This window comes from Harpia harpyja, chromosome 6, assembly GCF_026419915.1.
Source record: "Harpia harpyja isolate bHarHar1 chromosome 6, bHarHar1 primary haplotype, whole genome shotgun sequence".
Classification (NCBI taxonomy): Eukaryota; Metazoa; Chordata; class Aves; order Accipitriformes; family Accipitridae; genus Harpia; species Harpia harpyja.
The window spans coordinates 8,961,471-8,987,878 of record NC_068945.1 but is presented as its reverse complement, the minus strand read 5'-3'; the positions used below and the strand labels follow the sequence as shown (position 1 = coordinate 8,987,878).

The following is a 26,408-nucleotide window of genomic DNA, read 5'->3' as shown; positions in this document are numbered from 1 at the left end:
GAGGGGGCATGACCATGCACGCGTGACTGTGCCTGTGTGTGCAAGTGCCTGGAGGGGAGGAAGAGAAATACTTCAGGTCACGCCTGGTGCTTCCAAATTTGTCATCTTGTCATAAGCATAAGAGCAGCGCACTGATGGTGCAAAGTGATACAGCAGATTTAAAATGCAGGTTTTTACTTTCTTTTTGTAAAGAAAGAAACCATATTAGGAGGCCACTATGAAAGAGATACAGCTACCAGGAAAAGCAAAACTTATGCACAATTTTCAACTGATCCTTTCACATGCACATTATTATGCACCGTTAATTATTTTATCAGGTATCTTTGAGAAAAGATAATATAACATTTATTCAATCTTAGGTATCTATGTCCAAAAGCCCCTTAAAATTCTGTAATTTTTTATGTAGCAACATCAGAATCAACACCCTAAAGCAGTGCTGTACCTTTCTTGACAGGCTTTTTCTGAGAAAAGATCCCTCCACCATAAAGTACTTCATGCTACAAAATACCCCGTATTTGTACATGTAATATCTTTCTCTCACCTCTTCTGCTCTAGAATAACATTTTAACAACCGGCAGGCCCAAGCCTATATCAACACTGTCTATCCACTTTGCTTTCCAAAAGTCACTTCAGAACTACCTGCATCAGATACGCCCATCAGAAAGGCAACTGCAAGATGACCACTCAGCAATGCGTATGATAGCAGAAAACGCTCCACACAAAACACCCAAGTAAAAAAAGATAAATTAGTAGTGACCAAAGTAGAGTGGGGCATTTCTACAGACCTCTATGGTGCACATGCAAACTTCAATGTGAGCAGTCATCAAGAACCAACTTTCTCAGAAAAAACATGGAAGAGACTTGTAGGCCTTGGCCAGGTACCTGCCTCAGACACCGGAGCCTGTAGGGTAAGTCACATTCAAACAAAAAATAAATGTCTTGAGTATGGTTTTAGAAGTCTGAAAAAAATTCTTCAGTTTGAAATTCACTTACTGGCAGTGTAAAGTTGTGCCATTGCAATCCTATGCTGCAGCTAGATACTTTCAGTGGTTTTTACTTGTCACACAAAACTGAGCTCTCAGCCAAAAAATTATGAGAATGTACAAGTATTTTAAAGCATTTTTTCCTGTTGCACCCATTGGTTTGCCATAAAATTTACGCTGATGTAGACTAGCTTCGGCAAAAAAAAAAAAGAATGCTGTGCACTTGTGAAAACTAATGCAATATAAATATTTTCCTTAGCTTCCCCTATGAAGTTACATGACAATTATAATTAATCTGCCCTCCTCGAGGTTAAAAAACTGAAAGAATATTTTGTAATAAACAAAAGTCTCCACAAATCCAGTCAGAGTCTGTAAATAGTGGAAACATTTCTACTGGTGGTTAAAAAAAAAAGGCAACACAACTGTCCCTTCAAGCGTATTTTTTTCAAGTTTTCATTATTAGACCTTACTGAAGTTTTGCAGTTTTCTATTCTTGCTTTCAAATACTACAAAAGATTAGTTTTCTTTACCATCACCTGCATCTTCCATTAAGAGTTCTCCATGACTGGCCTACATCACCGTTTATACTTCAGAACGAACAACCAAAAGACACATGTATAGCCAATAGCCAGCTTCAAAATCCAAACCTGAGCCATAAGCACTAGGGCAAACACAGTTCCAGATCAGCGTCCCCTCCTGCTGTGTGCAAAGAGAACATATGACCCTCTTATGGTTTTGCTGTTGCCACGAGGGAGACTTTACAAGCTTCAGTAACCTTCCGCCGCTTGAATTTGCGGCCACGGAGCAGCTTTACGGATTAGATGCCACTTCCTCCTGCTGGAACTCTAACTCGGTATTTATGTATCTCAGTTAATAAATCACACAGAACTGCTTATTTGCTGAAAAAATAAGCAGTGAAAGAGCTGTAACCAGTTCATCCAGCTGCGTTTTGACTAGCCATTGCACTTAACCCTGCCTCTGATTGAGGCTTCAGCGGTATGTGTTGCTGGAAGGCTATTCAACAGCACCTTACGGTGGCCCCGCTTGACAGTGTACCTCAGCATGGGAACAAACACGTTTTGCTTCTCTACAGATCTCACCTCTGTTAAGTAATTAGGGCATGAAAAACATTCAAAAGCTCACTCTGTACTTCATTAATCTTTGATTACTGAATCACAGAATTTTGTTGCTGAGAGATGTCTCCGCATCAAGAAAATAATTTCAGTCCCACACACAAATGCCTGGGACAAGGCAATGAACAGTGCATCGCATCTAAATGGCTCAGCCAAGTATTAAGGGTAAGGATTTAGGCTACTTTCAGATACCAGGTATGAAAATGGATGTCACAATAGGTGTAGCAGGAAAATGGAAAGGAAGGGTATTAGTAAAAGGCCCAGACAACATAGGCTGGTTCACCTGCTGAAACTAATTTACTTGGTTCCCTCCTGGGAACAGTCCACCATAGTCCTCAAAATACAGATCCCAACAACTTCAGTTTTTATTGGAAGTCACAAAATATTTAATATTTTTTCTCAGACCTTAGTTTTATATCACCAGAACTTCCGTGCCAATTATGCCCAGCTACAGTGCTCCTGAACCCCTCTGTTTCTGCCCTCTTCAGCTGTTTTTGCACAACTGGCTTATGGAACCACTCTGCAAAATAGAGCAAAAGCTGACCCAGTTTATATACATATTTATAACCATGTATTTATAAAGACATAATACGGATATAAAATGTTTCAGCAATATATAAAGATTACACTTATTTTTCCCCTTTGTAAAAGTTCCAAATCCATTTTTTCCCCTTAAATGACCTTGCTGATCCAGTGAGAGGGAGAGGGACTACAATAGGCAAGAACAGGAACAAACACTGAAGGCTGAGCAAAACTATCTTAAGCTTTTGTTATGGTCCCCCATGATTCCTGAATATGAAATATGAAACTCTAGGGGTTTTTAAAAAGGGAAAATAAAAACTCCAGTCACCACAATATACAAGCCATTTTACAACTTATTCTACATTTTACCTTGCAATTTCTATTATGTAGGACAGTGCTACTGTCACCATTTTAAATATGGGGAACTCAAGGATCAAGACATTTCCTGAGGATGAACAGGAAATTGCTGGCAGAGAAGCAAACTGAATCTATGCCTCACATGGCCTCAGCTGGTACACTAACCATTGCACCATTCTCAAATTAATTATTTTTAGAAATCCTGAGTTTTAGTAACCCTGCCATGTGACTTCAGAACAATACTGAGCCCTGCAGAGAGACAAACAAATGCATACACTATCAAGTGTTCTAGGGATATGGTTCTTAAATCCATTCTTTTCTTTTGAATGATATTGACCAAGAACTCAATTATACAAGCCTTCCTCAGGGTACACTAGGTAGACAAAGAACCGAGATTGCTGAGCATAAACTCAGTGACTACATCTTTCCAGTCACTGCTCTGAATCCTGGAAGGCTATGAGAAGGAGATATGGAACAAGAGTTGGAAAGAATAGCTTATGACTCTGGCATACAGTTGTATACAGATGAAAGCTCAGATTAAAAAACCTCACAGTTGATTTTGGAATAAGCTTAAAGGGAAACGAATGTCCAAAAAATCAAACTGGAACTAGTATCACATAAGAGACAAAACCAGAGTTCTCAGGACTTCCATGGTCCTGGTTCCACAACAAAGAGCTTACAGACTCCAGCAAGTCAAAACACCTGAGTTCCCAGGACTCCCAAGGCTGCAGGATTTAAAACCAAACCCCTGGATGCTCTGAGGGTTGTATCCCACATTCTGGGGCCTTCCAAGCTCTCAGCTCGCATGCTGTAAATCCAAAGCATTCTGCCCACTATGGGATTGGACAGAAACAAGTAGGTTTCAAGGACAACTTTGTCTGGTAGTCAAGTTTTAAAACCTGCCTGTGTTTTTCAGAACGAAATATCCCAAGCCATATTTTACCTTTGACACACTTTCATTTTCCAACAGGAAAAGTCTTCCATTAAAAACAGACAGAACTTCTGTAACTTCAGTTTTGGAGTCTCCACTCACTGATCATAGGTTCCCACACTATGTAGAGCATATATGAACAGTTTGTTTGTTATAAATGTAAATGCTAAAAAGAATCACTACCAAGTGTTTTGAGAAGAGTGAAATGCATAGTTAGCTTCCCTACTAGCATGAACAGCAGCCCTTTCTAACACCTTCAGAAAACCACCATTTCCTTGGGCACTTGATGGACAGACAGATGATGGAGGAGACTGGATTCATTAAGAAACAGAAGTACTCACAGCTGGTGCCTGTGATCTAACCAGTAAATGATTCTCTTCTAATGTTTTGTGAGAGGGGACAGAGACAAGCTCCTGCCCTTCTCTCTTCACCCTGTAGCAGGCCCAAGAGCGTCCAACAGGCATCATCGGACCCACAGTTCCACCTGCAGAAGAAAGCCACCTCCAGAGGCCAGGTAAAAGGACCTGGGACACGTAAATGTGCATACAGCAGAAGTTGGAAGGAAAACACAGTGTCCTGGGTTCAGCTGGGATAGAGTTAATTTTTTCAGGAACCTGGGAGGTGGGGGGGGGGCATAGCCAGGGCAGCCGACCTGAACTAGCCAAGGAGCTATTCCATACCATGTGACATCATGCTCAGTATATAAATGGGGAGCGGGCCGGGGGGAGGTCTCTCTCAATTTTCGGTGGTGGAGCGTCGGGTTCCGGGTGGTGAGCAATTGCACTGTGCATCACTTTTTTTTTCTATATTCTTTCATTAGTACCGTTGTTGTTGTTGTTGTAACCTTTTTTTTGTGTTGTCCCAGTAAACTGCTCTTATCTCAACCCTCGAGGTTCCAGGTTTTTTTTTCTTTTCTCTCCTCCATCTCCTCCCCATCCCACCGGAGGGGGGCGGGAGGAGTGAGCGAGCGGCTGCGTGGTCCTTTGTTACCGGCTGGGCTGAAACCACAACAGTCTTTTTTGGCGCCCAACGTGGGGCAGGAAGGGTTGAGATAACGACAGATCTGGCCAGAGCGTGTTGAAACAAATTTGTTATACGCATTTCTTATATTAGATAAATAGATGTTAGTCACAATGTTGATTCATTTGTTTACATGGTGGCGTTTTGTAAGTTCTTATGTGCTCTATGTATTGCCTGTAGTTACGTTTCTCACCTCTGGGAGAGTGATTCGGATTATCATTTTGCTGTACTGGGCAATGTTGACTTGTGAAATGATTACATCACTGGTCATGAGGTTAAGCTGGTATCTGTATGAGGCAGTGATATCATTTCCATACTTCGGGCACCTTCTATTGGATTTTATTGGTAATTACACTCAGTCCATGGGGAAGTTAGGGGGGGATGCTTCCCCCCGTCCGTTTGCCTCCCTTCTCTCCTTCCGACTAATTACAACAGCCTTTGAGAATTTTGAATATCCTTGGGATGCACAAGCCAGTGTGCTGTTAGTGCTATGCCTCCTGAATATGTTTCAGGTCTTGTTTAGGGCTACAAAAAGGCTCTTTAAGAGCACCACCCAGAGATCTGCCCCAAGGCTGGATATTCATGGGTGGCACGGCATGTGGAAGGATATGGGCAGGTATCTAGAGAACTTCTCACCTCCAGTGGCTTGGAAGTTCACTCCCGAACAACTACAGAACCCTCATGAAGTGGTAGAATATTTGAAAGAAAAATGCTGTGGCTATTCCAAAGACGTACAAGTCACTGCACTGTGCTGGGCCCTGGCCAATATCTACCAAACACTACTTGATATTAGGCAGCACCCTCAGGGGGAAAAGGGGGAAAAGATGGAAAACAGGACAACAGGCACTGTGGCAACCCAAACCCCGACAACAGGCACCGTGGCTACCCCAACCCCGGAGACAGATACTGCAGCTAAACCAGAGAACCAACCTATGCCAGTATCAGTCGCCCCTGTACAGAAAAAGAAACACACAAAGAAATCAGTTCGCTTAGTGAGAGATGAAGATGAACCAGGGTCATCGCGAGAACAGGAGGAAGAGGCAGAACCTGAAATAATTACCCGATCTCTATCCCTGAGTGAGTTGCGTGACATGCGAAAAGATTTTAGCCGCCACCCAGGTGAGCACATTGCTACCTGGCTGCTCCGATGCTGGGATAATGGGGCTAGTAGTGTGGAATTAGAGGGTAAGGAAGCCAAGCAGTTGGGATCTCTGTCTAGGGAAGGGGGCATTGACAAGGCAATTGGGAGAAAAACACAAGTCCTCAGCCTCTGGAGGCAACTTCTGTTAGGTGTAAAGGAAAGATACCCCTTCAAGGATGAAGTTACATGTCACCAAGGCAAGTGGACCACCATGGAGAGAGGTATCCAGTACCTGAGGGAATTAGCCATGCTGGAGGTGATTTATAATGATCCAGAAAATGCGCAGTCACCCACAGATCCAGATGAAATCCAATGCACACAACCCATGTGGCGGAAGTTTCTACGAAGTGTACCACCAACCTACGCCAACTCATTGGCAGTAATGTCCTGGAAAGAAGGCAATGGACAAATGGTGGATGAATTGGCTGTCCAACTCTGGCAATACGAAGGAAGTCTCTCTTCCTCCCTACGGGCCTGTGTCTCGGCTGTAGAGGAATTGTCCCGAGAGTTCCAGCAATTCAAAGTGGATATGTCCTCCTCCCCACCTGTATAGGCCCACATCGCAGCTATTGGGAGTAAGCACTCCTCTGCCCAAGAGAGAGGAGAGAGAAAGTACACACGACGGGCTAACCTGTGGTTTTACCTGCGTGACCATGGAGAGGACATGAGGAAGTGGGATGGAAAACCTACCTCAGTCCTGGATGCATGGGTACAGGAGTTGCGAGAAAAAGCAACCAGAAAAGAGGATTCTTCTTGGAAAGCTGCTGCTCCAGTTTCCCGTGAGCAGTCCCCCAGACGCAGTAGATGGGCTGATCCCATTTCTGATCCTCTTGAAGGGACTTCTGATTCACGTGTGCGAAAAGTGAGTAACAGATATTCTAACCAGGATTAGAGGGGCCCTGCCTCCAGCCAGGTGGAGGAGAGGGACAACCGAGTCTACTGGACAGTGTGGATTCGATGGCCTGGCACGTCAGACCCACAGGAATATAAGGCTCTAGTAGACACTGGTGCACAATGCACCCTAATGCCATCAAGTTATAAGGGGGCAGAACCCATCTGTATCTCTGGTGTGACAGGGGGATCCCAAGAGCTAACCATATTGGAAGCTGAAATGAGTCTAACCGGGAATGAGTGGCATAAACACCCCATTGCAACTGGCCCAGAGGCCCCGTGCATTCTTGGTATAGATTATCTCAGGAGGGGGTATTTCAAGGACCCAAAAGGGTACCGGTGGGCCTTTGGTATAGCTGCGTTGGAGACGGAGGAGATTGAACAGCTGTCTACCCTGCCTGGTCTCTCTCAAGACCCTTCAGTTGTGGGGTTGCTGAAGGTTGAAGAACAACAGGTGCCAATTGCTACCACGACGGTGCACCGGCGGCAATATCGCACCAACCGAGACTCCCTGATCCCCATCCATAAGCTGATTTGCCAATTGGAGAGCCAAGGAGTGATCAGCAAGACTCACTCACCCTTTAATAGTCCCATATGGCCCGTGCAGAAATCTAATGGGGAATGGAGACTAACAGTAGATTATCGTGGGCTGAATGAAGTCACGCCACCACTGAGCGCTGCTGTGCCAGATATGTTAGAGCTTCAATATGAACTGGAATCAAAGGCAGCTAAGTGGTACGCCACAACTGACATTGCTAATGCATTTTTCTCCATTCTTTTGGCAGCGGAGTGCAGGCCACAGTTTGCTTTCACTTGGAGGGGCGTCCAGTACACCTGGAATCGACTGCCCCAGGGGTGGAAACACAGCCCCACTATTTGCCATGGACTGATCCAGGCTGCACTGGAAAAAGGTGAAGCTCCAGAACACCTGCAATACATTGATGACATCATTGTATGGGGCAACACGGCAGAAGAAGTTTTTGAGAAAGGGAAGAAAATAATCCAAATCCTTTTGAAGGCTGGTTTTGCCATAAAAGAAAGTGAGGTCAAGGGACCTGCACAGGAGATCCAGTTTTTAGGAGTAAAATGGCAAGACGGGCGTCGTCACATCCCTATGGATGTGATCAACAAAATAGCAGCTCTGTCCCCACCGACTAATAAAAAGGAAACACAGGCTTTCTTAGGTGTTGTGGGCTTTTGGAGAATGCATATTCCAAATTACAGTCAAATTGTAAGTCCTCTCTACCAAGTTACCCGGAAGAAGAATGATTTTAAATGGGGGCCTGAGCAACGACAAGCCTTTGAACAAATTAAGCGGGAGATTGTTCATGCAGTAGCTCTTGGGCCAGTCCGGGCAGGACAAGATGTTAAAATGTGCTCTATAGTGCAGCTGGGGAGAATGGCCCTACCTGGAGCCTCTGGCAGAAAGCACCTGGGGAGACCCGAGGCCGACCCCTGGGGTTTTGGAGTCGGGGATACAGAGGATCCGAGGCTCGCTATACTCCAACTGAAAAAGAGATATTGGCAGCCTATGAAGGAGTTCGAGCCGCCTCAGAAGTGGTTGGTACTGAAGCACAGCTCCTCTTAGCACCCCGACTGCCAGTGCTGGGCTGGATGTTCAAAGGGAAAGTCTCCGCTACACATCATGCAACTGATGCCACGTGGAGTAAGTGGGCCGCACTGATCACACAACGAGCTCGCATAGGAAACCCCAGTCACCCAGGAATTGTGGAAGTGATCACAGACTGGCCAGAAGGCAAAGATTTTGGAATGTCGCCAGAGGAGGAGGTGACACGGGCTGAAGAGACCCCGCTGTATAATAAACTGCCAGAAAATGAGAGGCAATATGCCCTGTTCACTGATGGGTCCTGCCGCATTGTGGGAAAACATCGGAGGTGGAAGGCTGCTGTATGGAGTCCTACACGACTAGTCGCAGAAACTGCTGAAGGAGAAGGTGAATCGAGTCAGTTTGCAGAAGTGAAAGCCATCCAGCTAGCGTTAGACATTGCCGAAAGAGAGAAGTGGCCAGTGCTCTATCTCTATACTGACTCATGGATGGTGGCGAATGCCCTATGGGGGTGGCTACAGCAATGGAAGAAGAGCAACTGGCAGCGCAGAGGTAAACCCATCTGGGCGGCCGCACTGTGGCAAGATATTGCTGTTCGGATAGAGAAGCTAGTGGTAAAAGTACGTCACGTAGATGCTCATGTACCCAAGAGTCGGGCCACTGAAGAACATCAAAACAACCAGCAGGCAGATCAGGCCGCCAAGATTGAAGTGTCTCAGGTGGACCTGGACTGGCAACATAGGGGTGAGCTATTTATGGCTCAGTGGGCCCATGATACCTCGGGCCATCAGGGAAGAGATGCAACATATAGATGGGCTCGTGATCGAGGGGTGGACTTGACCATGGACACTATCGCACAGGTTATCCATGAATGTGAAACATGTGCTGCAATTAAGCAAGCCAAGCGGCTAAAACCCCTGTCGCATGGAGGGCGATGGCTGAAATATAAACAGTGAGTGGGAGGCCTGGCAGATTGACTATATCACACTCCCACGAACCCGCCAAGGCAAGTGCCATGTGCTTACAATGGTGGAAGCAACCACTGGATGGCTGGAAACATATCCTGTGTCCCACGCCACTGCCCAGAACACTATCCTGGGCCTTGAAGAGAAAGTTTTATGGCGACATGGCACCCCAGAAAGAATCGAGTCGGACAACGGGACTCACTTCCAAAACAACCTCATAGACACCTGGGCCAAAGAACATGGCATTGAGTGGGTATATCACATCCCTTATCACGCACCAGCCTCAGGAAAAATCGAATGATACAATGGACTGCTGAAAACTACATTGAGAGCAATGGGGGGTGGAACTTTCAAACATTGGGATACACATTTAACAAAAGCCACCTGGTTAGTTAATACTAGAGGATCCGCCAATCGGGCTGGCCCTGCCCAACCAAGACTTCCACATACTGTAGAAGGGGATAAAGTCCCTGTAGTGCGCATGAGAAGTATGTTAAGAAAGACAGTCTGGGTTAGTCCCCCCTCAAGCAGAGACAAACCCATCCAAGGGGTTGTTTTTGCTCAGGGACCTGGGTACACCTGGTGGGTGATGCAGAAGGATGGGGAAGTTCGATGTGTACCTCAGGGAGATTTGATTTTGGGAGAGAATAGCCAGTGAATTAGGCTGTATGATATTTAACTGCTAAATAACCTGCCAATGTATGTCATTGTATCTATAGTGTCTATATGCCATATCAAGGGCATTACTGTAAGAATTACCCCAATGACTGAAGGATGGACTTTGAAACTGAGCCAAGTACAACATTGATAGAACTGGAACTGGTGCCCAGCAATTTCCTCAACATCAGCCTCTTCGATCTGCAGGCCAAGGGTGTGAGTTGCACCAAATGTACCGGCCACAAGTTCCAGAGGCAGCATAAAACAACCTAACACCTCACACCATCTCTCTTATCCTGAAGAACTGTTACAACAGATGGAGCCCCAAAGTCATGGACTAAATAAAACTGATGGACACATTGGAGGGATAGCCAATCGACTAAGGGAATACTATTTGGGGGGGGGGGGGGGGGGGGGGAAGGGGATGTCCATATACATATATATATATATATATATGACAAGGAAAGTGGTAGTAGTTGATTGGAAAATGTAAGATCTGGGCATGATGTAGATGTATAGAATAAGGGGTGGATAACGTCCTGGGTTCAGCTGGGATAGAGTTAATTTTTACAGGAACCTGGGAGGTGGGGGGGGGCATAGCCAGGGCAGCTGACCTGAACTAGCCAAGGAGCTATTCCATACCATGTGACATCATGCTCAGTATATAAATGGGGAGCGGGCCGGGGGGAGGTCTCTCTCGATTTTCGGTGGCGGAGCGTCGGGTTCTGGGTGGTGAGCAGTTGCACTGTGCATCACTTTTTTTTTGTATATTCCTTCATTAGTACCGTTGTTGTTGTTGTAACCTTTTTTTTGTGTTGTCCCAGTAAACTGCTCTTATCTCAACCCTCGAGGTTCCAGGTTTTTTTTTTCTTTTCTCTCCTCCATCTCCTCCCTATCCCACCGGAGGGGGGCGGGAGGAGTGAGCGAGCGGCTGCGTGGTCCTTTGTTACCGGCTGGGCTGAAACCACGAGACACAGACAGTCAGATGGGTTCCTAGAGGCTGGGCTCCATGTTCTGGGAGTCCACCTAGCATTGGCATGGCTGAAGAAAAGGAGGCCTGGCAGAGAGACAGGAGTGGGACAGCACTCCAGGATGCAGGAACGGTGTGAAGGAGCACCCCTGAGAAGACACCGAGTTTGAGATCTACGGGGAAATGATCTGTTCTTACAGACGTAGGAATTGACTGTCTAGCCACCTCAATCCAACACCCACCTTCATCAGTCCAGATTTCACCCAGAGAAATTACCTTTCTTAAAATTGTTACTGGAAAGGAAATGAATTAATCTGTTTCCTCTGACACAATGGCACTAGCATAACAGCTCACGGTTGCCTCTGATGAGTAACGCTTCTTGCCTCCCCAAGGCAAAGAGGTAAAAAAAGAGGAAAAATCTCTTTGAATGGCCTAAATTAATACTTACTAGCTTATACTTACATATACCAATAAGAACAGTTTATCCTTCCAACATGGGGTCCTCACTCAATGGATGATCAAGAAAATAAGACCCCATTATAATACTTTCCACTGTGCCAAACGTTCTGTGTCATTTGGTCCCTGTGATTTCCATTAAAAACCATTTACTGCCAACAGCGCGTATGTGGCTGAGACTTCTCATATAGGATTTCACACCAGAGACAGAATGAGATTCTGTCTCAAAATTGTACAAAGGAATTAGTTGTAAACCATATCAAGGACCTTAACCCACTGTGATCAGATGCAGATGATGACTTGATATGCTAATGCACTGGAGGCATGGGAGATGAGGGTCAAAGTGCAATATGCGGTCCTGAAGCTAAGAAATTGTCATTATGTCACACCTTTATACCCGTTGTCCCTCAGGGGCCCTCAGACTGAGCAGAAAGAATGCCTGAGTTTCCAAAGCAACAGAAAAACACAACTTTATAAAAAACAAAAATTCTGGTACTTATATTTAAGCTTTTAAATTAAAACATTTGCACTAGCACAAGGGTCTTTTGGGGTTTTGTTTCCACTTTAAAAACAACATCATGAAATATGCTAAATCTGAAAGAAGTCCTCTAAAGATTATGCTAGAATGCAATTCACCATTGGTATTTTCACCTTTAAGAACTAAAATCTAGAAAGTCTATTTATTGTTTGTTTCTGGGAAACCCCGGAAGTCAGAGTCTTCTTGGGCTTGGCAGTATACGCATGGTGATCAAGTCAATCCATACAATAAAGTCTACAATCCAGGCAAGAAAAAAAGACATTAATAGCTGGCTCTGAATACAATAACTATATTGGAAATTCTTTTTCTCCCAGCAGGTGGGGGAAAATAGAAAATATGAGGGGCAAGAGAACAACATGTGCCCAAGCAGATAAGCCTATCCTGCTGGGCAGCAGAGAGTGCCAGATGCTCTGGAACAGTCTGGTTATGCCTTTTAGCATAAGAATCTGTATCCCTTTTAATTACAGGGCGTTTATCTCATCTCCTATAGCAATGAATACATTGTTCCATTTCCATCAACAACTAATCCTTCTTAAATTCTGCTGAGAACTTAGCCTCCATATCTTATGGCAGTGAGTTCCGTAGGTATGCATTACATTAAAAAAACAGCATCTTCCTCTTATTTGCTCTCATTATTAAGCCTTCCAGCTCTGTCCTCTCTTCTGACATTCATCCTCATCCCATAATTCATTATTTTGTAATCCTCTATTACATCCCATGTCGTTTGTCCTTGATTAATCTAAGCACTTATTTTTTCAGTGTCTCCTATTATTGAAAACTCTCTGACTCCCTAATATTTTCAGTTAACCATCTTAGGGCTTCTTTCTAATTGAGCTATCTTTATACCATAATCTTTTCCAATCTGCTGATGAAAAGCTCTTCTCCTTTTTAAAGGACAAGAGTTAATACTCAAATTCAAAATTAATTTAATCAATTCTGTTTCTATCAACACCCAACCTGTATGAAAGTGAAGTCAACCAGATTCAACAGACCTTTCTTCATCATTCCTATTCTGCTTTTCTATTTGAGATTCAAAATTCCGTCTCTGGAAAGTTCAACATTTCAGAGCCTAGCAGGAAAACCCTTGTAGTTTAAATTTGTATCTTACCTGTAGGAGGAAAGGGGGTTTTCTCACTACAACAGCATTAGCTTAATACTGGGTACTTGTAAAATCATCAATAAGCCCATCTTCAAGTCAGGGACTCCTTGTCAAGAAGCTAGCATAAGCCAAACCAAGCCGTAGCCATCAATGATGCAAATAAATGTGCGGTACCAACTGCTGTCCCCTCCCAGTACACAAAAAAGCATATGCAGAGAAGTACTTTTTACTGCACAGAGAAAACAAGATCAAGGGAGTAGAAAGCTGTCAAACACGGGCAGGAAGGCAGCAACATCATATCCCCACAGGCTGAAACATCACAAATCAGATCTCCAAAACCATGCTTTAAAAATTAAAGACCAAAAAAAGAAAGCAGGGGCGAGAAAGTGAGAAGGGTTCTTCTTATTTACCACCTATTTTTTGCAGAGGTAAGGTACATGATCTGAGTGCTTCTCTTCCACTCCCACTTTAAATGACAGTTTAGATTTTTACGTCTTCCATATTGACTACAGATTAAAGAAAGCTAGCAAATAGCAGAAGTCTTTTGCCTATCACGAGAGCTGGCATCCCTTCTTCCTCTTGGATGGTGTAGGAGGCCTTCACTAATACAAGAACTCTTCTAACCGTGTCCATTGAACAAAAGTCCCTTGAACAAAACCAGGTGGATATTCTGTAACCTCTGTTCTAAAGAGGCTGTCTTTCACCAGCAGTCTGCTGTTCTGAATTAACTGACAGCTGGGGTCTATGTATTAGCAGAACTACTAAACTTAAAAACAAACAAATTTAAAAAAAACCCTCATACAAATGGCTCCACATGAAGAAAGACCCAAGAGAATGATGTGAGCATTCATTTTTAAAAGGCAGCACACATCTCTGAAACCTGCTCAGTTATGCCATGAAGGAACATTTCTAGGCACATTCCTTTCACAATTGAGTGAATTCTTTCATTGCTAAAATATTCATTTTTTGGCACTTAAGCATAAACAGGTGTGATTCCATGAATGGGGACATTTAAAACCACTGCGTCAGGGCTGGCAGAGACCCAGATGTCTACAGTGGGCAGCAAACTTACACCATTATTTCAGGCTCCCTTCCCTGTTAATTCATCACCAGCCCCAGCCTCCAATTTAAGACGTCGCTGAAAAGTGACAGACTGCTTGCCTTACTGGAGAGCCATCACCTCTGAGATGTGTGAGTTATCAAAAGGCTGTTTACCAGCAGCATTTCCAATCAAAACCTGATCCCAGCTTCCACCTTCAGGTCAAAGAGACACAGCTTTCACGAAGGAGTTAAACCGCCAGATGAATTAAGTACCTGCCCAGAGCCAGTAGCCTCACAGCTGAAAGCTGTCAGCAGAGTAGGCCGAGTTCAAGCCACAGTTCAAGCTGGGCCCCCAATGTGACCTGGGGCAGAAACATCTGGAAACAAGGGTGGGATCTAGGCTCTACAGCCATTCGGTCCCCAGCCTACTCCCGGCCCTCCCTGAGGTTTACCAACTGTAGTAACAAGCTACATTGCCTAACAATTCCCCACACATACCTCCTTTTGGCTTTCAAGGGAGACATTCCTAAATTTGTGAGAAAAAGGGTTTGAATAATTCAAGATAACTCGCGCATACCTGAAGTGCCCTTGACAGCACTTCTCAAGTTCTGCTCAAACCACCACGTAACAGCCATGTTTCATCCTGCTGGTTTGGGCTGGACTCTTTTCTATGGCTTCCAACAAACTTCCACAACATCTAACCAGAGCAAAGTCCATGGACTCCTTCCTGTCTTGAAGCTCTTTAGATTTATAAAAACAATCCTACCTGAGCATCTGCATCTGCCCTTGCAATAAAGCTTACCTACCTTCACAATAAAGCTTCTTGCATGTAGTGTGGTAACACTCTGGGATATGGTCAACTTCAACATTAAAAATAGGATGAGCCTGTAACGCAACAGTCATGCAATTAATGCTTTTTGCTTTGCCAACAACAACAAAGTCAGATTTATATCCCAAGAGGAGGCAGATACATTAGCCACCTTACTCATCTCACAAGAATGAGGCTAAATGGTTCTCATCTATTCTGCATGAGATACAAGAAAGGGTGTAAAAAGGAGACCAAGGTAAACCTCTTACTATAATCCAGCAGGTTTATGTAATGGTGCTGCTATTCATGAGCTTTGTGATCGGTGTCAGCTCTTATTACAAGGGTGTGAAAGATTTAAAATGACAAAGGAGGAAAGGAAAGGGAAGGGGAAAAAAAAATCAGAGTACAGTTTGATGTGACCCTGTCTGTCAAGCCACAAAAGACCAGTTCAAAGCAGCAGTTCAATTACCTGATTTACAGCAGGAGCTACTTAACTTTTAACAGTGTATTAATTAATGAGCTTTTGTAAAGGCAGAAGTATAATGGCAAAACATAGTTTTACAACCTTATCTGCATTAAGGAGGACTCATTTACACTTGGTGAGAATGCTGTGTGCTAGCTGCAATACCAAGCATTCAGAGCCTAATATGGGGTGTAAAGAATGGATGCAAGCATGTTTGACTCCTTCCCAAAAGCCAAGCCCACATTCACTTGAGTTTTGAAAAAGTTTACTTGTACCATCAGTGTCTCTCAGAGATGAGAAAACCAAAATACCCTTGATCAGCAGCCAGAAAGCAAGAACCCTGCAAAAATTCCTCATAGCGGCATCTAAAAGACAAAGAAGTAGGTTTTGGAGGGGAAAACTACTTGTGTCATTCAATCTGCTCTGATCTACTTAAGCGTGTAACAAGTATGCGGTAGTTACAGTATGAAATATCAATTGGCCTTTAGAAGCAGCACTTTGTTAATTCATCACAGGCAGATATTTTCCATTTACAGATTAATTGGGACACTGGCATTTTGTTCCAGAAGCAACCAACACGATGCTTCATGCTATGCTCTACAGACTGGTTCAGAGGAATCTATAAATACGTGGTCATAAATGCTTAGTAAATGGTGCGTATCCAGACAGGTTTTTAAACAACATGAACTAAACTAAAGGCTTCTAAAATGCAATACCACATAAGGGTAGACAATGCTAGTTTGGGTTCAAATATGCCTTGTGGAATTCAAATTTGATGCCCACAGCAACAGTATGTATGTGATCTTTCTTCTCTCCTAAATGTCCAAGTCTAGACTAATTTCAAACCTAACCTAATTTACCGAAAAGGCTTTCCACACTTCTTCCCTTCAGAAGAACAAGTTAATAGTAAATCTGCAATAATATAATCCATGTGGCAATGTTTTGGTTGCTTTTGTTGTTGTTCTAACCCTATAATCTCAGTGTCTATAAAACAGACTTATACAGGTTTGGACATCAATGCCCCTAATATGAAAGATACTTTGCTCCCTGGATTTTATCCAGCCTATGGGTTCTCCTTCTGTGTTATTCTTCTCATATGCTCACTTCTTATGTCGCACCAGTCCCTTTCCTGCCAATCGTCTGGCCGGAAGAAACATAAAATTCTCTCAGGCTACCCAGACACTTTTCAGAAGAGTTACAGGATGATAGCATAATCCTATCCTGCATCTGAAACCCAACCTTTCTAAATTGACCACATCCCAGTCTTCTCCTCCCCCCCACCTCCTTGTGCTGTTGGTTTTACTACACGACACTCTTGTATAGTACTTAGTGTTTCCATTCCAATAGCACAGAAACTGTCATATTAAATATTTATCAGTAATGGGGTTACTCCCTTCTGCTGCAAGCTGAAGGATGATAATTTGGCTGATACAATCATAACAAGATTCTGTATGTTTGTCTCTTTCTGAAGAAATACTATACTCAACTACATGGCTTTAAACATGGTTCCAACCAAAACCTGACTGCATAAACTGCACTCTGATATCCCGTGTTTCTTGTATTCCAAGGACTGCTAAATCAAGTCAGTTCAGTTCCCTGTGTTTTTTTTCTTTTAAATCAACTTGAATGCTTTCTGCCCTGTACACTGAAAACAAAGGTTCAGAAATTGTGACTATCGTAAGTGATTTGGCCTGAGACTGAAAATAAAGAAGAAGAAAAAACCTCTTCTCACTCCCTGATGGCTGTACCACTGGAACTCTGTAGGTTTAAAGGAAACAAAAAGCAATAAAAGCTTAATCAATACAATCAGGAGTTATGGATCCCTTAACATACAAAGGGAACAGAGCTGATGAATTGGAAGGTGCGGTTTCTACACAGAATATTTTTCCAAACAGAATGATGTTTTGCACCTGTCCTGTAATTTGATGCCAGGTTTATGTATTATGCTTCAAAAAAGGCTAAGAAAGTGTCTTGATCATTTCAAAGAAACCTTATTCCAGTTCACAGCCTCCCAAAGAGCGCCTGTCACTATTCTGTAGCACTTTTAGCTCCATTTATACAGATGTCTCAGTTTTGTCCCTACCTAATACATCCGCTATGTTTATACAGTCTCTCTCAAATATCGATGATCTCTAACTGAGTCTAAAATACTACATCAATACCAAGCTGTAGGCGGGGAGGGGGGAGGGGGAGTAATGAATTCTTCCCTATGAATTGTTCCCTACTGAATTGTTCCCAGGTACCAGAGCCTTCAAAATGTCTATCACAGAACTATCTTCATACATTTTAAACATCCTTCACATTTAAGATCCAGTTATTTTTATTTTAATATGAAGAACAAATACTTAAAAGCCAAAGAATCCAAAAGAGATTTCTACACAGTGTCCTCCATTCTCGAGCAGTGAAAAAAAAACCCAGATCACTTAAGGCCTGGCATGGTACACTGCTACATTATTGCTGCAAAGGTCTGTCAATCAGATTCCCTCTCGGATTTCACATGCTGGTCACCAGTAGCTCTTATACACAATCTGTAAACCACATTTTTAAAGCAACCAGGGAACCTTCAAAATGAAAAGCCAGATACACATTATTGACTCACATTTCTCAATACTAGGAAATCCTAAAGCACTGACTTCTATTACAGAAGGGAAAAGATACATGCTTAGGGACAGAATTCTGGATGAAGATACCCTCAAGAGGTGCTACGTGCTATTTTGAAATAAAACTTTCAGCTCATAAAATGTTAATATTAAGGCTTTAGGCAGACACTAAGGTCAGGACAGATGTGCTGCCTAACACCTAAAAGACTCTCACTTTCTAGAAGGCTAATCAGTGTCTTCCGACAACTAAAAGGCACTTACAGAAGGTGGTAGTACTTCATTCACAAGGATGCATGTTGGCAGGACAAGCAACAGAAATAAGTTGCTCAGGGAAAAATTTGGTCTGGATATAAGGGAAAAAACCCCTTCATTGGGAGAACAATTAAACATTGGAATAGATTGCTTAGAGAGATGGTAGAATCTCCCTCACTGGAAATATTCAAAACTCAGCTTGACAGGGCCCTGCATAACCTAAGCCGGGGCACTGCTTTCAACAGAAGGTTGGACCACATGGTCTCCAGTGTCTCCTTCCAACCTAGACGTTGCTGTGATTCTAACATTTTGTCCTAATATCCAAAACTTGAGTCAGTCAGTGACCCCAAAGATGGGCTGTGTGATTCCCTATCACAGCATAACTCCTCCCCAGAGTGCGAAAGCCTGACACAGAACTCCATAGTGCAGAGCTCTCTAAGGACAGAGTAGTAGTGACCTGCTTCTAACAGAAGTACAATTGCATGCACTAAAAAAACCTGTAAATTGTAATTGCTATCACTCTGATGAGGAGGGGAAAAAACCAGATGTGCTTCTTTTCAGTTAGCTAGATTTGACAAATTAGCTACATCCTCACCCTATCAATTGAGTATCTACAGATCATAAAGCCTGTCTGATCTGTGTGAATTAATTTGTAGTAATCCTTTCTAATCTGTTAACTACTGTCTAGTTGAAAAACGTGTTTAACAGAAGAAAAGACACGACAAATTCCAGTCTTTCCCATTACCGTGTTCTGCATTTTTCTTGCCCTACTGGAGTGTGAACCCCATACAAGGGTGTATTTGTCAGAATGCAGGACCTTCCAAGGAAAGGAATGTAATTTATTTGCAAAAACAGGGTTTAGTAATTATTTAAGGCAATCCATCTGCCCCTAGAGATGTACCGGGTGCACAGATGAAGGGTTCTTTTAATCTCCTCAAGAGGGAATTTCTGAAAGATCCCAAATTAAAGTTATTTATATGGGAGAAGAAACCTTGATCCTTGAGCAGAGATGTTGGAATTTCTTTTGGTGTTGCCACTATGTCATGACAGTGGAAAGCTATTTAAGGACTTTGATCTGACAAGCTGCCCATCTCTTAACTGGGCTTTATCAACATAAAATAATGTCAGCTTTTACAAACAGTCTAGAAAGTTATTTCAGATACATCTTGTGTTGCAAGTCTCTCCCTACAGCTTCCCTATCATACTGTTCTCTTCTTATAGCTCCAGTGAGGAAGAAAGGAGAGTCCACGAAACTTTGCACAAAACTAATCAGTGGAGAAGAGAGGAGGGAGAATAAGGAAAGGGGTGGGAGAAGAAGGGAGAAAAATCCTTTTGCTCACTCAAACACCTTAGTTCAGGGCATCTCAGATGCTACTGTAATAAGAGCGAATAAAATTTTTTAAACAGGAGTCTGACTTTAGCAGCTCTTGCTCCTTTAAGTGCTAAAAGAGATATCAGATTGAATATATGAATAATGTATATTTGTCTCATTACTAAAGCTTTTCATCAAAATACTGAGTAAAGGACTAGTCTTTCAAAGGAAAAAGGCAATTTACCAAGCAAAATGGTGCTACATCTGGCCATATCCCCAAATAATGGCTTTATTGTTAGAGCCTTTAACAGTTACGGACAGTCTTGTCATTGGGCTGAGCCCACCTAGATGTTTCATTCTGCAGCAGACATACATGGTGTGTTATTTTCCTTGGGATTTTGAAGGATTATTAGTCACGCTGTCTCTAACCTCTTTGTCACGAGCTCTTCTAATGGCAAGCATTAGCATATGGAAACACCTCCTCTGCAGTGTTTTGCTGTGTCTTTACTGTGCTATATTACAAGGAGCATAAAATATGAAGAAAACAAACAAACATGTGTTTGTTCCTTGGGTGCTAGTAATGCTAAAGAGCTATTTTGAGGGAACTGCTGAAAGAATTGAAATCTTTTTAACTTCCCAACTTCCAGTACTCATGTGACTATAAAACACAAGTAATTTTGACGATCAAGTTAAAGAATCCTATGCACATCCCTCAAAGTGCTGTACATTCCTTTCATTCTTACAGAATCAAACAGATTTTCATACCCTGATATGATTGATTTTCATACCTTGATACGATTTATCTTTTCAAGGCTAATCTGGGTAGGCATTCAGGTTGACAACAGTTTCTTTCCGTAGCAAGTGACCATATTCTATGTTAAACTAGCATTGCCTGTTGTAACTCAGAGGAAAAACAACTCGTTACGGTCCAAAATAAAAACATAGTTCCTACAGATTTAAAAAATAATAAGCAATTCTTCTGTTCCTAACAGGAACAGGTCTCCCTGAGATTTTTAAAAGTCTCATTTCAGCAAGTCAGTACAGCTAAATGCACACTTAAAGCTGTTACAAGAGTCAAAGAAAGGGATGAACATGCAGAAAATTAGTGGAACTTTAGAGCTTTTTAAGCTTTAAAAGATATACAGCCAGCGATAAACCTAAGTCATTCAGTGGTCAATTCTACTTTATCCTTGTGGCCTCTTTGCCTCTACGCTTCCTAAACAAAAAACCAAAACAAACCCTACCTCTTTGCTATAAACGAAGTTGCAACATGGCAACAGCAACAGATTCTAGCCACTCTTCCTTCCCCAAATCACATGACTTATTTTCACTCTGGATTTCTAAAGAAAGAAGATTTATGCAACTGGTCTATCAGCTTCAGTGAAACCTGAGGGAAGGGAGCAGGCACGGTGCCATACGAGTCCTGGAAACCCAGCCCAACACACAGCAGCATGTGTTTGGGGTATCAATAGCAGCAAGGCAGAACAGCCTGCAAGGCTGACCTGGAGCCTGTGTGAAGAACAGGCATGCACATGGCTCCAGGCTCGCACTCTGCGTGCCGTGCTCTTACATGCACAGCCCTATCAGAGGGACATAGGGGAGCTCCTGGAGTCTAGGGGGAGCGGAAGGTGGGGAAGGAAGGGAGAAATCTGTAACGAAGTCAACCATAAAAGCCCAAAAGAAAATCAGAACTAATTCATTCTGCTTTTGGCAGAATTTTAAATGGTAAAAGACAGAATTGGAGCTGGGCGGTCACACCTTCGCCTCTAACAGTGTGCAGAGTAGCCTCAAGTACACATCACAACAGTAGCAGAAAGTGAATATTCACAAGTCAGGTCATGGTAGTCTGACAGCTGTACTCATGAACCTTAGGTATGTGCAAAATGGCCCAGGCTCTCAATTCCAGTGCAGGGCGTTCTGCAAGGAAATTTATGGGCTCCCACCATGAAGGGGCCATGACTTGACTGGACGGCAAAACCTCCATGTATTAATGAACATCATTTTTATTTCTATGCCTATCAGGACTAAGTAAATACTTTTTTCTTTTTTGCAAACAACTGAACCTGATTCTTATGACCAGGCACAGGTGTCCCTGGAATGATAACAGCAAGTAGGAGCTGAAAGAAATTACATGCCTTATATGAGAGCCAGACCTCTGAAGCTGAGACAGTGTTTCACTAAAGACATTAGAGGGAGTTTGATTGAAGTTGTCAGCTGAGCAGCAGTCAACGTGAATGCAATAATCAAAGCAGCATGGCTAGGAGGAGATGAGGCAGCAGCTCACTTTAAAGGCTGCCCTCATGTAATCATTGAAAAAAGGATCCCAAAATACCTAAATATTTAAGTCATTTCACACACGGCTCTTGCAGTTCTAAGGCAATGCTCAAATAGACTACTCCCAACAACATTCAGAGTAATTTTTTTTTTTACCACAACTGTTATTTTCTACAATATGCACAAAACCAGTCAAGAAAACAAAGCAATACACTCCACCCTAAGAGCACTGAGTCATCCAGAACCCAAGATAAATACTAAGATGAAACTTTAGACAGAAGGTACTAGTGATAGTTCAAGCCATTAAGTTTATATACAAAAATAAAGTCATACTAATATCCAGCCATGTATGCTTGTTTCTCTGTTTCAACCAGCTAACAAGTCTTCAAGAGCCTAGCACAGACTTGTAACTGAGATCCAGTCCTCATTCAATACATTCCTCATATAAGCATCTCTCCGTGGGCTTATGCTCTGATTGAAACTTACCTCCCCAAAAGCCCTGTGACCCCTAATTTAATCAGCACATTAGCCCCAAAATTCCTTCTCCAAGTGTAAAAACCACCCTAACCTAAATCTTAGCTGTGCTAATGCCCCTCTCAGTAGGCAGAGAAGTAAAAAAAAAAAACCAAAATAACCACAACCACCTGGATTGTCCTGATCCTTAACTACCTCTAAATAAATAATTAAGCCAATTTGAGGTTAAAAATTCTTTTCAGGTTAGGAAAGTGAGGTTCACTCACTATCACATATCTTTTTTTTTCTCTAAACCATGATCTTTTATGCAGTGAGATCAAATGTGCATACTACATCCCTTCATGTAAAATGAGAATAATTCATGTAGCTCAGTATCAGCTCTCAACTTGCACCCAGCATGGTTGAACTGAACCACTCTGCATGCTAGAGGGCCAAGGGAGGTTGTGAACAGTTGTAACGAATTTGAGGGGTACCACAAACTCTGAGCCATGGATCATTTTCTGCTTTGTGTTTTACAGCTCTTAAGTCTCGTCCCTCACTGCAGTTTTGAAGACAAGGCTGCAATACAAAAAATAGTCAGTTAAGCTTTGGCATTGTGTAGACCTGTTTTTAGCAGGTGCACACAATTCATACTGAAAAAAGTGAGCCCTTGCTAGTGTGGTGGAGTCACAGGGTTGAATAGGTTGCACAGTGCTTTCTGAAAATGGTACACAGAATGCATCATACAAAAGACACATGCTGAGAACACTTCTTAAGAAGTGGAGTTCAGAAGACCTACCACCAAAACACACTTTCAGCTGTGTACGCTTCTCCTCGCACACCTTCGTCATAAGCTGTAACATTAAGCCCCACATTCCCGTAACCAGGTGGAAAAGTTCATTCAGTTCATTATCTGAACAGTTCTGGGTGCAATCATTTCCCATCAGTCATCCTCAAGCCAATCTCATTCTACCAAGACACGTGCTTCCAGACAACACATTTTACCAACAGGTCATCCCAGTACCTTCAAAATGCTCTTAGAGGGTGTACTGACTCATGCAGATAGGACAAAGTTTATTCTAAGCGACTTCTGCAGTGTACTCTGTTGTTCAAGCCTGATGGCATGGGCAAGGGCTTTAAGGTGGCCCTGCCCAGTGGCAGGGCCAAACCAAGCCCTCTGATCAAAAGGGGTTCTGGGACCCAGCTGCCATTTTCAGCACCACAAATCGGCATGTCTCTTTTGAACACCTCTCTCCCCACTTCTGTTTAGGATATATGCTCCAGATAGCATACATGCTCCTGATTTAATGGTTCTCCAAGTTTAATTTAATTTTATTTTCTCTTTATGTATCTAAACCCGCTGCCCCCTTATTTTTCTGCTCCGAGGCTCACAATTCCCAGTTTATTTTCAAAGCTCATTAAGAGTATTTTCTCTCTCCTTCTGTCATAATTAACAGAAATGTTACACAACACTAGTCTAACTCCCAACCTGGATAACCATTGCACTGCTGTTGACATTCAGCTTTTGTTTACTGTCTTTCACCCAACTTTCAATCCACCTGATACTCTTCCTACTCAAACTAATTTCAATTTATCTTCATATTAGAACTAAACATATACCTAGTTCCCTCTTCATTCCATAAAATCATTAATTTTGCAATTCTATCAAAAAAGGCAATTACATTGTCTGGTAAGATTTATTTTTTATGAACTCATGTTGTTATTGCTTACAGTTCTGTCACCCTGCAGACTCTTAGTTTTGCATCCTCTTTTAATATCATTTTTTTACCAGCAGTTACATTTTCAGGACAGTAATTGCTAAGAAAACCTTACCTTTCTTTTGAAGGCCAACACTACGGTTGCCACTCTTCATTCACACTGACACTTCATTTTAGCTACCACCTCACAAAAACAATAATCGCACAATAGTGGCACTGCAGAAAGGCTTACTAAACACAAACTATTTAAACTCAGGTGTAAGGAAGAGAAAAAAAATGAACCTCTTTTTCACACACTCCCTTAATCACTCTTTAGAAGAAACGTTAACAGTCAGCCTTCTGCTACAAGAAAGTACTCAGTAATACTGTTCGGACTCACAGAATAATTCAGGTTGGAAGGGACCTCTTGAGATCACCTAGTCCAACCCCATGGTCAAAGCAGAACTAACTTCAAAGCTATATCATATTACTTAAAACCTTGTCCAGCTCAATTTGGAATACTTCCAAGGTTGGTGATTCCACAGCTTCTTAGAGTAACCTCCTCCCACAGCAGCACTCCCAAGGAAGAATTTTTTCCTCACCTCTATTTGGGACTTACCTAAGCACCAACCATGACCACTGCCTCTTGCCTTTCCTGTGCATCTCTGAGAAGAACCTGACTACGTCTTCTCTACCACCCCCTCCAGGCAAAGTAAGACTATGCAAATCAGCCTGTTCTTCAGGCTAAATGAATCCAGCTACATAGGCCTTGTAAATAGCATGTGCTCCAGACCCTTCTACATGGTTTAAGCCCAGCCGGCAACAAAGCACCATGCGGACAGGGAAGGATCACTCACCAGTTATGGTCACGGGCAAAAAAACAGACTCAACTTTGGGAAAAACCCACAATCAATTTAATTGACTACCAATCAAATGAAAACAAGGATAATGAGAAGTAAACCCAAACCTTAAAACACCTTCCCCCACCCCTCCCTCCTTCCCGCCTCAACTCCACTCGAGTTCTCTCTCCCTCCTCCCCCCGGCGGCGCAGGGGAACAGGGGATGGGGGTTGGGGTCAGTTCATCACACCTTGTCTCTGCCGCTGCTTCCTCCCCAGGGGGAGGACTCCTCACTCGTCCCCTGCTCCGCCGTGGGGTCCCTCCCACGGGAGACAGTCCTTCACAAACTTCTCCAGCGTGGGTCCCTTCTGCAGGCTGCAGCCCTTCAGTCACAGCCTGCTCCAGCGCGGGCTTTCCCACGGAGTCCCAGCCATCTTGGGGGGCATCCCCCTGCTCCGGCATGGGCTCCTCTCTCCCTGGGCTGCAGGTGGGCATCTGCTCCCCCGCTGCCCTCCATGGGCTGGGGGGGGGACAGCCTGCCATCTCACCACGGGCTACAGGGGCATCCCGTCCTCCTCTCCCCGCCTCCTTCTTCTTCACCGACCTCAGTATCTGCACAGAGAGTCCTCTCACATTCCAATCGCCTCACTCACTGCAGGTTCCCCTTCTTAAGTATGTTCTCCCAGAGGCGCTACCACCGTCACTGACGGGCTTGGCCTGGGCCAGAGGCAGGTCCGACTTGGAGCCAGGGAAGCTTCTAGAAGCTTCTCACAGGAGCCACCCCTGCGGCCCCTCCCCTGCTACCAAAACCCCACCACACAAACCCAAAACTCCCTTAAAAATCTCCTTGTGGCCCTTCACTGGATGGGCTTGTCAGCATCTCCCTTGTACTGGGAGGCCCAGCACTGGGCACAGCGTTCCCAATGTGGCTCCACGAGGACTGAGCAGCAGGAAACAGAAATCATCACTTCCCCATTGCTATTTTAAGGCATTTGACTGTAGTTTCTCAATCTCACTTTTCCATGTTTTCTCATAGCAGTAATTTTTAATATTGACGTCCTTGCACCGTATGCAAAGGATTTCTAACCACACTGAAAATTCAATCTTTGAACTGATACATTCAGCGAAGCTGGTGTTTAATAAACCAAATTATAAAATTTGCACTTGATCTATATAAGCCTCTGTATGCTTTTAACCAGTTTTCCTCGGTCAATCAAGCAACAACTGAGCAGAGTGAAAAGCAGTTTACTGAAGTGGCTAACACATGGAAGAGGAGACATTTGACCAACGTCTCCCATTTGTACCCTAGCGTTAGAGAAATGCAAGTCAGGGAAGTTGCAGATCATCACCACGCAGTGAGGAAAAGCTCAACGCAAGTCTCAAAGGTAGAAACAGATGCCAAGCAGAGTGACAGAGAGAAAAGCTGCAACACAGTCCAG

At 43.3% G+C, this 26,408-nt stretch overlaps 1 protein-coding gene across 4 annotated transcripts in view; it reads right to left on the bottom strand.

Annotated features, from left to right (window-relative positions):
• Positions 1 to 26,408, bottom strand: part of TSPAN9 (tetraspanin 9) — a 199,437-nt gene that overhangs the window by 106,679 nt on the left and 66,350 nt on the right. The gene's annotated exons all lie outside the window — the stretch shown is intronic.